We start from the raw sequence: 16,062 nt of genomic DNA, 5'->3' as shown, positions 1-16,062 counted from the left end.
TGACTAAGTCCCCAAGACTCTCTTCCTAAAATTCATTTTTCAAAATAAATTTCCAGATGTCCTTTTGCTGTGTTTATTACGATTATTTGAAAATAAATACTACATTTGTGGGATAGAATCATGGCTTTTCTTTCTAAGTTATCTCGTTACTGATCTCCACTAGTAGTGGTTGGAGTGTTTAAATAGAAACACTAAGTTTACTACTCATTATCATACCCAAATCACTAACAACAAGGCTACCGTTGAATAAAATGTAGCCATATAGAAAACAATGGGGGGAAAAGGAGAGAGAGACAACTTGGCTCAAGTAAAGTAGATGCCTTGAGTAAGCAAAATACATAACATCCTGTTTTAGTCTGAGTACTTTAGAAAAACAAATCCACAGAAACTCTTATATATGAGAGAGTTTTATATAAAGGTTTTATATAAAGGCACATCAAGAAAATATCCCAACCCAGTGCTGCCCAAGCCCACAAGTCCAACATTAACCCATCTGTCCGATACCAATCCACAAAGTCCTCCTCCATCACACAAAATACATGCAATGATGCTGACGCTGACAAGGAGGAAAGCCGAATCAGTGAATGTGAAAGCATCCAGCACTGGCAGGGGTCTCTACATGGCTGCTCTAGCACCCAGGGCTATATAGGGGTAGGTCCATGTGGCTTCTCCTTGGGGATGTCTTGCAGGAAGTAAGCCTTGTCAGCTGAAGCAGGGACCTGGTTAAGGCAGCTGTACCCTGGTCCAACCATCAGAGACTCAGAGACCGGAGAATTAGAAAGCGAGGCTCACTGAGTCATTTTACCACACCCCTTCAATTAACCCCACATGTGTTTATCAGCCAGGTTGGCCCAATAAACGAACTACCTCAATCCACCCCTTACCATCTTGGCACATGTACATAATTCTTTAGTCTCACTATTGCAATTAAATAACACCTACACCTTAATCCTACAATCATGTGAATATGTTCCCCCACCTATGAAAGTTTGTAAGCCAAACATTTCACACCTTTATCCCCCCAATTTGGGATATACAATTTTTATACTGCCCACTTACAACAACCCAGTGCTCTGAGGAGACAATCCTGTTTTTCAACATGAAGAATCTTCATTCCAATTGGAACCTTGTGAAGTCTGCATCCATAAACAAAGTCAAATCAGGACAGGCCATCCGTGAAGTCAGCAGCAATATGCACCAGTTCCTAAGCTCAAAAATCTCCATCTGGTCACGTTCTGGTTAGCTCAATGTAGGCTGCCTCACTCAGCCTCCACAGGGTGCCAATAGCTCACCTTACCTTTACACCATGGGCTCTCACCAATACTCAACAAGCCTAGCCCCCTCGTGCTAGATCATGAACTTTAGACCAGTCAGCCCACTCTGGATGGCCAGGGGTCCCAAAATTCCAACACTTAGCCCCACCTATTGACTGGCTTCCTAGGGGAACAGATCATGGAAGCCCTGCGTGGGCCCTGCTAGTGTCCTATCAAGAATGCATGAGTTCCTTCAGGAGGTATTTGGGGGGTATTGTGCTATTCCTGGGGACACGACCTCAGGACAGGGCCTGGCGACTGGCTGGCAACACGGGAATCTGATTAGCTGGCCCCAGGGGAGGCTGCAGCTGTGAGTCTGCAGGCCCACTGCTCTTTACACCCACCCCTTCCTCCCTTGCTGCACCCCAGCTCCAGCCCCTCACCAGCGAGGCTCCACTATAAGTTTTACTGAGGTGGAGGGTACCTGGATCTTTGTTGGGTTAATTTCCCAACCTCTTGCATGCAGATGTTGAACCAATGAATGTGGAGTCTTTGATACATCCTCCTTAGTGGGTCCAATCAGCATAATTTCATCAATATAATGGACCAGTGTGATATTTTGTGAAATAGACAACCGATCAAAGGTCCCTTTGGACTAAATTATGGCACAGGGCAGAAGAGTTGGTGTACCCCTGAAGGAGAGTTGTGAAAATGTATGGTTGCCCCTGCCAGCTGAAGGCAAACTGCTTCTGGTGATCCTTCAAGAATAGTATTGGGGAACCAAAAAAAAGAACAACAAAAAGACTAGTATTGAGAAGAAGGCAGTAGCCAGATCAATAGCTGCATACCAAGTACCAGGAGAAGTAATTTGCTCAAGTAATGAAATCACATCTGGAACTGCAGCTGCAATTGGAGTCACTACCTGGTTAAGTTTACAATAATCCACTATCATTCTCTAGGATCCATCTTTACAGGCTATATAATTGAGTTAAATGTGGATGTGGTAGAAATCACCACCCCTGAATCTTTCAAGTCTTTGATGATGGCACTGATCTCTGCAATCCCTCCAGGAATGTGGTACTGCTTTTGGTTGACTACTTTCCTAGGCAATGGCAGTTCTAATGGTGTCCACTTGGCCTTTTCTAACATGAGAGTCCTATTCCACATTTCAGGGATCCTTATGGGGTTCTGCCAGTTACAAAGTATGTCTAGTCCAATGATGCATTCTGGAACTGAGGAAATAACCACAGGGTGGTTCTGGGTACTCACTGGACCCATAGTGAGGCGTACCTGAGCTAAAACTCCATTGACAACTTGGCTTCCATAAGCCCCCACTCTGACTGGTGGGCCTTCGAAACACTTTGGGTCTCCTGGCATTAGTGTCAGTTCTGAGCCAGTGTCCAGTAATCCCCCCAAATTTTGATTATTTCCTTTTCCCCAATGAATAGTCACTCTTGAAAAAGGCTACTGGTTCCTTTGGGGAAGGCTAGAAGAAAGACTAACAGTATAAACCTTTGGTGATATAGCAGGGTCCTGCTTCAAAGGGACCCGGCTTTCCCTTCATTAAAGGGGTTGTAGGTCTGTAAACTGGCTCAGGTCTGGGAATTGATACAGCCATACCACCCTGAACACACCCTATCTCGTCTGATCTCGGAAGCTAAGCAGGGTCAGGCCTGGTTAGTACTTGAATGGGAGACCACCTGGGAATACCGGGTGCTGTAAGTTTTTTAATGTGTTAGTCTGGGTACTTTGGAGAAACAAATCCACAGAAACTCTTATGTATAAGAGAGAGTTTATATAAAGGTTAAGTGCACATCAAGAAAACATCCTAACCCAATTCTGCCTAGGCCCACAAGTCCAACATTAATCCATATGTCTGACACCAATCCACAAAGTCCTCCTCCATCTCACAAAACACACACAATGGCACTGACGCTCATGCGGAAGAAAGCCGAATCAGTGAACATGTAAGCATCACACCGCTGGCATGGGTCTCAACCCGGCTGCTCCAACACCCCGGACTGCATAGGGGTAGGTCCTTGTGACTTCTCCTTGGGGATGTCTTAGAGGAAGTGAGCCTTGCCAGCTGAAGCAGGGAACTGACTAAGACAGTGGCACCCCGGTCCAACCATCACAAAGCCAGAGACCGGAAAACTAGAAAGGCGAGACTCACTGAGCCATTTATCCTTCTGCCCTTCAATTAACCCCATATGTGTTTATCGGCCAGCTTGGCACCATAAACTAACTACCTTACATCCTGTCCATATTCCAAAGTTCTTTCAATTAGTGGTGTGGTATAATTTTTTTCCATGTAAAACATAATGTATACTGTTTATGATTCAAGGAATTTAAGTTTAAGGGTAACCTCCACCCCTTTCCTTTCCTACCACAGTGACCTGAAAGTCATATATTAAGATAATGGAATTACAAAGAAAGGAACCTAGACTCCTGAATCAACACTTCTCAGTTACACTGAAAATTCATTAGAATTTACAAGATCTCTTGTGTGATTAATCATTGTGATTTCATTGTGCCACATAACAACTCATGTTTACTAATATATAACAAGGAAACAATCTTTGTATAGGGAAAATATATAGCATACATGCCAATTGAACCATCATGACTCCTATTGTTTTTAATTCAAAATCTGTGATGACATTGCATATTTAAGATCATTTAATCTGAAACTATTTATCATCTGAAAAGTTTTTAAGGAGTATGTGCCTACCCCTGAGTCTTTAATATGCCTTTAATTGACACGTTGACTTTCAAATTACAAGGTTAGCAATTCGAACCCACTAGCTAAGGAAGAACAATGAAGACTTCTGCTCTCACAAAGATTTACAGCCTTGAAATCCAAGAGGATTATTTCCACTCTGTGCTATAAGCTCACTATAAATTGGAATCATCTCAAGGGTAGTAATATACACAAGGATATCCAGTGAGCCATACACTTGGAGTAGTTCAAGATGTTTATCTTAATATTTATCAAGCTAACACATATTCTGACATTTTCCCCAGAGCATTTAAAATGATATATCCCCCTTACCTTAATCAATTAAGTCTGCCTTTGTAAACAGAGAAATTCCCAGGTTTGAGTCTCAAGAGATTATGGGTTCAGGGATTTATTGCCCACCTGAAATATGTTTTTATTGAATAAATTGCACAATTTCCAGCTTCACAGCACCTTCTTACATTTTCATGTCTCTCAGAGAAGCTGATGCTTGTGAGAATAACTGATTACAGACTCTTTGCATTCCTAAAATCCAGAAACAACATGGTCTTCTCGGTCCCCATTCTCACATGTTAGTGTTTTTAAAATAGATCTAGACAAGGAAATCATTGTGGTAGTGATAAGAAAGAGGAGGTAACAAGGAAAAAAATTATTTGGAGACTCCAAAGAGATCCTTTTGGGAATTGTCAGAATCATTAATTAACCCTACAAGTCACCTGTCCGCTGAGTCCTTTGGTTACCCTTGGCAGTGATTCTGAAGAGCGGTCGCAGATCCAGGCCAGCTGTACGGTAGACACCAATGGGTGACCCTTCAAGAAGGCCAGAGGGCCAACTGAACAGCATCTGCAATCATTCTGTTTGCAGTTAACCACGTGTTTTACCTCCATTGCAATTTATCCTAGTAAAGCTAATAAATCTCTTCCTTTAGAGAAAAGTATGTGGATTGCTACAGGAGTGAACAAACCCACATGTTTTGAAAGGATATAAATAGGTTAGGATCTAAGGCATAGTAAGGAAAAAAAATGCCCATGCTTTGGACTGAGACTCACTCACCAATGGGTCCTAAATGGGCACATATTTAAAGAGATTCAATATGGTATTCATGAATTGAGTGAAGTTTATGTTGAATAAAATCTTTGCATTCATCATAGGCTCTTCGTTCATCTTGCTTCAGATTAGCAGCTCTTCCCCCACCTCACCCTCAGTCTTCCCTAGGTCTCTACTGACATAAAGAAAATTAATTACATGGCAAATCAATTAGCATCAACCAATGATAAAAATGCCTTTACTTATGACCATTGAGGCAATTCTGACTCATATGAAAAATTCCTTGGTGTTCCATTAAAATGTACAATTTATAAATAATATTGCTAGTATTTATTCACAAAACTTAACGTAGTTGTATGAATCTGCGACTGTTACATAAATGTAGTACACAGTATTTCCAGTATCATTCAGTTAATACTGGTAGTTGATCTCAGTGTTCATGAAATATGAATTATGAGAGACTTGGGAGAAGAAATTATTGCTTATTTTTCCAAGTAATATCTTAATTGACACAATAATCATTTATTAAATATTTGCACAATAACATTCATATCTAGACATCAATTCTTTCTAATTATCAATGAGATTTGTATGGCTGTTTGTCTAAAGATATTTTGTTATTTTCTATATTCTAGTGAAATATATGAAGGAAAGCATTCACCACTTTACTACATGTAACAACAGATATATCTATTAGTCATTAATATCTGCAACTTATAATTGAGCATTTCCTATTTTCCAGTATAACAAAGATTCATTTTATTATTCTGGATTACACTATTGTCATCCATCTAAACGTACACTGAGAAGGTAACTAGCACCAACTAATCTCTAAATACAATCTAAGTACACTAGATATCATGACATATTTCTAACATATTGACTAATTTCTATTATAACTAGATTTTACAGATGGAAAAACAAACCTAGAAAAATATCGTCTTCTGCTCCCATTTACATAGATAGTGCTATAAGAAGATTTAAGGTTTAAACTTACTTATTTTTGACTCAATAGACTGAAGATTGTCTTGAATAAGGAGAAAATTGTGTTTCTAGAAAGATATGTCGAAGTACTAACTTCTGGTGTCTCTGAATGTGACATCGTTTGGAAACATGGTCTTTGAAGACATGATCCGTTTATAGGAGATCATGTTAGAAAAGGGTAGAATAATCCTAGCATAGAGAGAAAGACAGAAAGCCTTCTCAAAAAGCTAGATATAAAAGGCATATTTTTAACATGATCAATGTCTATCAGAAACCAATGCTGAATAACCTTTGAATGATAAATTAGTAGAAAATTTACAATAAGGTTTGAAACAGTTCTAGGATGGCTTCCATAGTCATTGCCAGTGAACGCTTCCCTGGAAGATGTAACTGACCTTCAATAACTAAAACAATAACAAAAACAGCTACAAAGGATGCGATTAGAAACACAAAGAAGACAAAAGACTGCCATCCCTGGCAGAGTTTGGGGAAATTACACTTAAATACTAATCTGCTGTACAAATCCAAGGAATGTATGTGTAGCTAATACATTATTCAAATTTCTAAAAATTAATAATTTTGTTAAAGAATTTTTATACACTCACTCTCAATTTAAAATGGAATTCTCTGTTAACTGGCTTTATAATGACACATATGTGTTTTCCTTTAAATAGAAATTAATTGAAGAAAGATGAGGAAAAGTCACTGATAATAAAAGATATGTTTTCAAATCTAAAGTACATTCCTGAAGGATTAAGACAATTGTAAATAAGCCTTGAATTATTTTCTATTGAATATGTTCAATACACTGACTTCAATGAAATTTATCATATTCTAAAGTTCTGAATTATAACCTGAAAAAGTGACTTAATTATTATGATACTGAAATAGTTATATCTCATAAAAATTCCAAAAGAGTTGCTATATTGTTCTTGCCCCTTTCTCTACATAGTTAAGGCTTACTACTTTGAATACCAAATTTATTAAAGGTTCATCTTGTTGTCTCTCAGCCTTTTAATCTTTAATCCCATCTAGATTCAAATTCTTCCTCCAGTTTGGCAGTTACAAGGAGTCTAATGACTGAAAAATTTAGGCTGAAAAATAAATAACATTTAAAGAAAACACTCCTAAGAACAGTAAGTCAGCAATTTATAAAAAATGATGTTAATAACAATAGCAGACTATCCAGAAAAGGTTAATAAGATTCAATTCCTAATATTTTTGGAGGTACTATATATAATCAAGTATAAGCCAAGTTTTTCAGCACATTTTTAAATGCAGTTTTTGTGGTAGAATTAGGTGCCTCAGTGGATATTCGGGTTGGCTTATACTCAAGTATATACAGCAAGTATTTTCAGAAGATGTTCTTATATAATCATTAAAGGTAATCTGATCAGAAGCATGTGTTCGGTTTCTCTTTTTGTTAATATTTTGCCATTTCATTGCCAATCATTAGCTAGCCTTTTTTTATCTCTATTATAGATAATTTTTAAACTTATCCACTGGTCCACTTCATAAACTTGTTAGGTGGAAACATTTGTTAATGCCAAAGATGAGAAGCAGGTTCCTATCAGTAGTGATGTGTAATTACTTGCTGTGACTTATCTATCCATAGTCTTTGAAACACCCACAAAATGATTGGGTGAGACCACGCACAGTATGTGTGAAACTCTAACTTGGGAATTGGTCCATTTGTCATCCGACTGAGTGTAAAGAATCCATCTCAAAAGGTGAAAAGGGGAAATTTTACCAACATCAAGAAAGAAGTGCCAAATGTAGCATGATCCCTGTACTGAACCATTGTGATCCAGAAGACAGAGAGCTGTGTGGCAGCATGGGTAGCAGTAACTCCATCAAGAGCACATGAAGAAAGGTTGTCTTCCTAACGAATAGAGCTAAGTTTGTCAACCCACATAGCTAAAGGCAAGTGCACATTTGAGGTGAGGCTTATGGCACAGTGTAGGCCCCTTGGGGTATTTATCAGTTGCATTTTAAGAGCTTTGTAATTGTTTCCTGATTAGGGTAGAGGCCAAGGGGCCCCATGGCTAAGGAGTACACAGCAAAAAGAGGGGCATGCATGACCAGAAAACTGTGCTTTCTGATGCCGAATTTTCTGATCCTGAATTTCAATACCCTAACAAATCCTGTAATCATGAGTATTATCTGAGGTCTTTGTATCATTGCAAGGATTTGCTGAGCACAACAGAGAAGTAATATGCCCTGGGAGGGACTATTGATGTCAGCATAGGGTAAAGAAGGTTGGGGGTGGAGGCATGTGAAGTCTCTGCCTCATAGGCACTGGCTTCTCCTTCCCCCTTGCGCAACCAGAGGTCAGATGCACCTTCACACCATTACTGCTAGCTTTGTTACTGTATATACAAGTGCAAGATGAGCAACATTTCTAATATGTGAAATGTTGGAGTTTCTGTGGCTTCAATAGCCATTGTGGTACTTGCATAATTTGGTGTTAACTTCAGACTATTAAGTGTGAAGAGGTGGAGTTAAGTCTGTCAACAGGTCACAGCTTGCTGACCTCTTTGGAGGCACTATGGAAATAAATAGCTCACTGGAGGCCAGATACATTGACTCCCTGTGAGACATTGCTTTTGACAAGACACATGGAGCTACTGTAGAGGCCTGGAACTGGAGGAGCCACGTGGAGATGCCTGCCAGTGCTGAGATGCTTCCCTACTGTCACTGGATTCAAAAGACTTCCCACCCACTGACCTATGATCTTCTTGCATTCGGTGTCATTGCATGTGTTGCCTGAGTCTGAAGAGGAATTTGTAGATTTGTAACTCTCATATCGCTTAATATCAGACTTATGGCCTTAATATCTACTGGGCTGGGATGTTTTCTCAATACACAATTACTCTTCAGCTAAAGCTCCTTATTGTACACATAAGGATGTCTATAAATGTTGTTTCTCTAGTCAGCCTGGACTAACACGAGCGTTTCTGGTAAAGTTGATGTTAAAGAATATGAGTTATATAAGAGTACGTGTAGCATTATTTAGCATCCTAATACTGAATACCAGAAACACTCTAATTAGGCTGATACCTTACTTCCAATGCCTCTATCATCTCCACCCTGGTTCCCTGAGGCACACTCCACAGGTCTGGGTCTTACCTGCTGAAGCAGCTTAGTGTGTTCTGTAACAAAGGATGTACTTTGTAATTAGCTGGTTTCCAATGAGATGGAAGAGAGGGAAGTGCATGGTCATTTTTCCTATGAAGTTTTTGTTGTTATTAGGTGCCACCCAATCGGTTCAGACTCACAGTGACCTGATGCAAAGCATGAATGAAACACTGCCCCATTCTGGGCAACCCTCGCAACCATTCATGTTTGAACCTAGTGTTGCAGCCACTGTCAATGCTTATCATGGAGTGTTTTCCATATTTTTGCTGACCTCCATTTTACCAAACATGATGTTCTTCTCCAAGGGCATGTCTATCTTTATAACATTTTTGAAGTACATGGAATGAAGTCTTGCCATTGTCACTTCTAAGGAGCATTCTGACTGTACTATACACAGATTTGTTCATGGCACATTTAATATTCTTTACTAACACCATAATTCACAGATATCAACTCTTCACCAGTCTTTCTTTATTCCTTGTCCAGATTTTACATACAGATGAGCCAATTGAAAATACCATGACTTGGGCTATGCATACCTTAAGCTTCAAAATGACAGCTTTGCTTTCTAACACTTAAAAAGGAGATATTTTGCATTAGATTTACCCAGAGCAATGCATCATTTTACTTCTTGACTGCTGCTTCCATGGGCGTTGATAGTAAATTCAAGTAAAATTAAATCCTTGGCACCTTTAATCTTTTCTCTGATGATCGTGATGTTGTTTATTGGTCTCCTTGTGAGCAATTTATGTTGAAGTGCAATTCAAGTTTTAGGGTATATCTCTTCATCTTCATCACTAATTTCCTCAAGTTCTCTTCACTTTAAATAAGTAGGTCTGTGCCATCTGCATATTGAAGGCTAGTGAGACGTCCTCCAATCCTGATGCCAGGTTTTTGGTCATAAAATGTAGCTTCTTGAATTATTTACTCATCATGTAGGTTGAATAAATATAGTGAGTGGATACAATTCCTACACATACCTTTGGTGATTTGAAACCATAGAACATTCTGTTGGAACGTCTGCCTCTTGGTCTATACTATTTTTCAAGAGCACAATTAAGGGTTCAGGCATTTCCATTCTTCACAAAATTATGCACAACTTGTTACAATCCATACAGTCTAATTGCCTTTGCTAACTAACAAAACATACATGGGCATTGTTTGGGCATTCGATGTTTTCAGATCCCTCTAATGTACTATCTGTCAAGGGTAAGTAACATGATAGCACAGTGGATTATGTGTTGGGCTGAAAGATCAGCAGATAGAACCCAACAATAAAAGATGAAGGTTTCTGCTCTCATAAAGTTATACAGCCATGGAAACCCAAAGTTCTACTTTGTGCAATTGGATCTCTATGAGTCAGAATTGACTAGATGGCAGCGAGTTTTGTTTTGGTTTGGTGATGTTAATAATTTTGCTCGAAAATGTCTTCATTCAACAAATCCCATCTGTAGACAATTGGACATCTCCTCACAGAAGGGTCACAAGGAAGGGATGAGCCATCCAGGGTGCAGTAAACACTGACAAAATACACAACATTCCTTTACTTCTTTATTGCTTCCTGTACCTAGTTCTACCTTACAAACCCTGCCAGACGAGAACATGCACACTGATACAGATGAAAGCTCTTGACACAAGATCCAGGACCGATAAACCCCCCCAGGAACAGTAATGGGAATAGCGATACCATGAGATTAGGGAGAAGGTCAGAGGATAAGTGTGAGAAAATCATTGTGATAAGGGATTGCAATGATTGACATACAAGCCCTGCACACAACCACATCCCCCAGGGGGATGAACAATAGAAGCGTGGTGAAGGGGAGACAGCAGATGGTGTAAAATGTGAAAATAAAAATAATGATAAATTATCAAGGGTTAATGAGGGTGGGAGGGTGGTGGAGAGAGGGGGAAAAAAAGAGGTCTGATACCAAGGGCTCAAGTAGAAAGAAAATGTTTTAGAAATGATAATGACAACATATGTACAAATGTGCTTAATACAATTGATGTACGTATTGTTATAAGAGCTAAAAGAACCCCCAAAAATGATTTATTTAAATTTAAAAAACTGATTGTGGTGATGATTTTACAACTCTTCTGTTGTGATTGAACTATTGAATTGTATGATATGTGAATTATATGCCAATAAAACTGTTGGGGGGGAAATAATATGTAAAATAGACATATGTTTTGCCTAATAATAAAGTTAATACACATATTTAAAAAGAAAAGAGAAAATATTTCTATTTAGTTAGATAATCTTTCTTTAGAAGGGACATGAATATGAATCTCTTCCAGTCAGTTAGTAGTTATTTAAGATAATTTCTTTCCTCTCCAGGGATAAAGTGAGCAAGAGAGTGGGGAAAGACTAGACATTTTTAGAGAAAATTAAACCAACTCCCTGCCTGTGTTAGTCTGGGTTGACTAAAGAAACAAATCCAGAGGCGCTCAGGTGAGTGTAATAGAGAACTTTATATCACAGACTACTTGTATATTAAGAAAACATCTCAACCCAGTCCAGATCAAGTCCATAAGTCCGATATTAGTTCATATGCCTGATTCCAGTCTATAAATTCCTCTTATGACTAACGCAGCCATGCAATAATGCTGAATCAAGAAGATCACAGGCCAGTGGGTGGAACGTCTTGTGGATCCAGTGGCAATGGAAGCATCTCCAACCTGGCAAGGGTCTTCAAGTGGCTCATCCAGCTCCAGGGCTCTGGCTCCATCAGTGTAACTCTATGTGGTTTGACAACAAGAATGTGCAGCAGAGAGTGTGGGTGTGGCCTCCAGTGAGCTATTTATCTCTGTAGTGCCTCCAAATGAGGTCATCCAACTGTGACCTGATTGACAAGCTAAACTCCACCCCTTCACTCTTAAGAGTCTCAAGTTGACACCAGATTATGTAACTACTACACTGCCTTTGAGCCAATTCTAAAGGGAAAGAGTCACGTTACCCCTTAGGTTTTCTGAGTTTGTAAATATTTATAGAATTAGACTGCATGTCCTTTTGGTTAGCAGCCTAACACAGCACTGTACCATTTCAAAACCCAAACTCAATACCATTGAGTCAATTCTGACACAAAGCAACCCTATGAAATATTTCCAAGACTTTGCCAACCTAGATGGACCTAGACCTCATCTTTTCCTTGCAGATCCTCTGGTAGGTTTGAATATCTGGCCTTGCAGTTCACAATCTATTGCTTACCTGATACTGACACTAGCTAAGGCTCCCTCCTGCATCACTAGGGCTCCTCAAAGTTAATATAGAAAAAGCTAATCCAAACTCACTGCCATCAAGGCGATGTTAACTTATAGGGATCCTATAGGAAGGGTAACACTGGCCCCATTAGCTTCCGAGACTGTAAATCTTTATGGGAATATGCTGGTGGTTTTGAACTGCTCAGGTATCACTATGCCTCCAGGAAACTCATGTTAGTCTCATTTACTTTAAAGAGAGTTCCCTGAGTGATGTACATGGTCGATCAATTTTTAACTGAAAACTTGGAGTCTCGAGGCCAACCAGTCTTGAAAATAGTCTTAGTGATCTACCCCCAAAATATCTGCCACTGAAATCCCTACACAACACGGTTCTAATTACACACTGGGTATCTCCAGGAATTACATAGCCACCTCCATGACAACCAGTTATTGGAAATATAAGGAATTGTTGTTGCTGTTGTTGTTACATGATTTCAAGCCAGTTCTAACTCTGTACAACAAGACTGAGTTTAACACATTGAGCAGGTTTATCCATTTGCCTTATTCTCTTTTAGGAAAGGCAAGGAGAAGAACAATAGGCTCTCAATATCATCTTGATCCCAACCTCGTAAATCCACATCGCTAAGGACAACTATGGCTCTTGTTGGTGTTCTTTTGGGAAACCAGATTGGGAAAACATAAATGTTGCCCACCAAAAGACTTTAAATGAACTAAATAGTATAGTAAATCAACTACAAGATACTTTACACCCAAAGTTGAAATTATTTGCTTGCTATATTTTCTATCCAAAAGTATGTCTATCTTGCATTCTAATTATAGTTCACTCTAGTTCTTCAACATGAAAATGCTGTCATGGTATTGCTTGTAACTCATAACTACTGTAGATAGGATTTCTGAGATTGTATACCTTGATGGGGCAGCCAGCCGCATCTTGGTCATATGGTCAGCTGAATCTAATAAAATCACAAAGGGATTCAAATAATTACATGGGGACAAACCATTCTAATAATATAATGCCAGAAAAAGAAAGAAGCTATTTATTTGAATAAGTACTCTCCCCCCACAGCATATATTTCCAAAAAGTTAAACTGAAAAACAAACAAGAATAAGACACAACTTTTGGCACGAATGATATTAAAGACCCATGTAAACAAACATTCAGAATCAAATATTATTTTTTACTGAGGTGAAATCCAATATATTAAACACATACACATGCAGCAACAACTTCATCATTTCACTATGCGTCAAACATGGGGGTGCTTAATATCCAGATGGAGCTGGAGTTGCTTCAGCTACATATACCACCTTCTATGGGTGGATCTGTGGGTCCTTTACAAAGTCTGGTTAATTAGATCAATGCCAAATCTCTAAAGTGCCACATTTTCTAAATACTCCAAAACATTAACAGGATTTTCAAGATGTTCAGAAAATTGGCCCTCAAAGCACACCTTTCCTCAGCCGCCACAGTAATCATTTAAGGCATAATTGTATTTCTAGATGAAAGTGCATAAGGGTCCCAAAGACAGAGCCAAAGACTCCAAAAACACTTAAGTGAAGGAGGCCAGGCAGATAAAAATTTTCTTCATTATAGGCTCAATCTGTGTCAAACTATGTTTCCTATAACCACATTTAATGGGGAGAATTATCTGAAGAAGGCATTCATTTTTACACTATGCTTTAACCTTTAAGGAAAATTCCACCTGGGCATGCTCATGGGAGTAGCATTTGAGATCCTGATAATGTCTGTCAGTGTTAAATGCACACGCACATGCACACACACACACACACAATGCGGACAGACCCACTTTGAGGTGCCTCTTTCTGCTTAGGGGCTCTTCTCTCCCATTATTTATGTTTCCAGGCAGTCCGAACTTAATTTTAGAACTTCATCTGTGCTCTGCTTCAAAGAAGGAATTCAGTATATTTGCAGTTACAGATCACTACAGTCTGTACCACTCTCCAAAGCTAAGCCTTGTTTAGAGAGACTTCCCTACTGACTTGTCATGGTAATTGACTGAGGCCTCTGCACAGTGCATGGGTCTGCAAACGCTTGCTTGTTCTCTTTGTAAACCAGCTTCAATCCAGGTACAAGTTCCAATTAGAACAATGAATTGTTCTAGAATTTCCATTCTTCTCAAGATGATCCACAGTTTATTTCAGTCCAGATAGTCGAATGCCCGGTCAGTGAAACACAAGAAAACATCTTTCTGAGATTCTTGCTTTAAGTCAAGATCTAGCTGACATCAGCAATGATATCCCTGGTTCTGTATCTTCTTCAGAATCTGGCCTGAACTTCTAGCAGTTTCCTTCCAACTTAGTACTTCGACTGTTGTTGGATGAGCTGAAGCAAAATTGCATTTGTGTTTAGAACCAATGATATTATTCTATAGTTTGAGCATTCTGTTGGCTCACCTCTCTTTGCAATGAGCACACATATGGATCTCTTAGAGTCAGTTGTCCAGGTAGCTGTCTTCCAAATTTCCTGACATAGAAGAGTGGGCGCTTCCAGTGCTGCTTCAGCTGGCTGAAACATTTCAATTGGTATTCCATGAATTCCGGGATCCTTGTTTTTGGATAGTGCAATCAGTGCAGTTTGAACTTCTTCCTTCAGCACCTTTGGTTCTTGCTGATATCCTACCTCCCGAGATGGTGGGATACTGCCTACCTCTTTTTGGTACAGTGATTCGGTGTATTCCTTCCATCTTCTCTTAATGTATCCTGCACCGTTCCATATTTTGGCTTAATTTTTTTCTCGAATTCCTTTATTTTCAGATATGCTACATGTGTTTTTCCCTTTTGAGTTTCTACTTCTAGGTTCTTGGACATTTTGTAGAATCTTTGGCTTTGCCTTCTTGAGCTGCCCTTTGAAATTTTCTATTCAGCAGCTTTACGTCATTCTTTCTCCCATCTGCTTTTGCTACTCTACAATTAAGAGTTAGTTTCAGAATCTCTTCTGATATCCACTTTGATCTTTTCTTTCCTATCATCTTAATGCCCTTTTGTTTTCTTGATGAATGATGATCTCGATGCTCAATGCATGAGATCTGTTCTTGATATGTTCTCAAAATTCAGCTGGGATAGACTCAAGGTCATATTTTGACTCTTGTGGATTTGCTTTAGTTTTTCTCCACTTTTTCCTGAGCTTACATATGAGCAAACTGATGGTCTGTTCCATAGTGGGTCCTGGGTCTGGTTTTAGCTGCTCTGTTGAGTGTCTCCATTGTGTCTTCCCACCGATGTAGTCAACTTGATTTGAGTGTGTTCCATCAAGGGCAGTCTATGTACACAGTCACCTGTTGTATTGAAAAGGGTATTTACTGTGAACGAGATACTGATTTTGTGAAATTCTGTCATGCCACCTCAGGGGAAATTGCACTCTCTCTGTAGGGTTGCCATGAGTCAGAATTGACTCAATGGTAGTGAGTTTGTTTTTGGAATCTTGTCTCTTTAGAATTACATATAATTCACTGTAAAATGGAGCTATAAACAAAGGTATAAACTCAAACTCATTGCTATTAAGTCAATTCTGACTCACAGGACCAAATGGGACAGTAAAATTGCTCTGTAGGTTTCAGACTGTAAATCTTTTTTTTTCAGACTGTAAATCTTAACAATAGTAGAAAGCCTCAACTTTTTTCCATAGAGCAGATGGTGTTTTCGAACTGCTGACCCACAGCTTCC

At 39.1% G+C, this 16,062-nt stretch overlaps 1 pseudogene; it reads left to right on the top strand.

Moving 5' to 3' along the window:
• Window positions 1-2,859: 2,859 nt before the first annotated feature.
• LOC142453833 (5S ribosomal RNA) lies at window positions 2,860-2,978 on the top strand (annotated as a pseudogene).
• The last annotated feature ends 13,084 nt before the right edge of the window (window positions 2,979-16,062 follow it).

The sequence above is a fragment of the Tenrec ecaudatus genome, chromosome 7 (genome assembly GCF_050624435.1).
Source record: "Tenrec ecaudatus isolate mTenEca1 chromosome 7, mTenEca1.hap1, whole genome shotgun sequence".
Lineage (NCBI taxonomy): Eukaryota > Metazoa > Chordata > Mammalia > Afrosoricida > Tenrecidae > Tenrec > Tenrec ecaudatus.
This window is presented reverse-complemented; position numbering and strand designations above follow the sequence as displayed.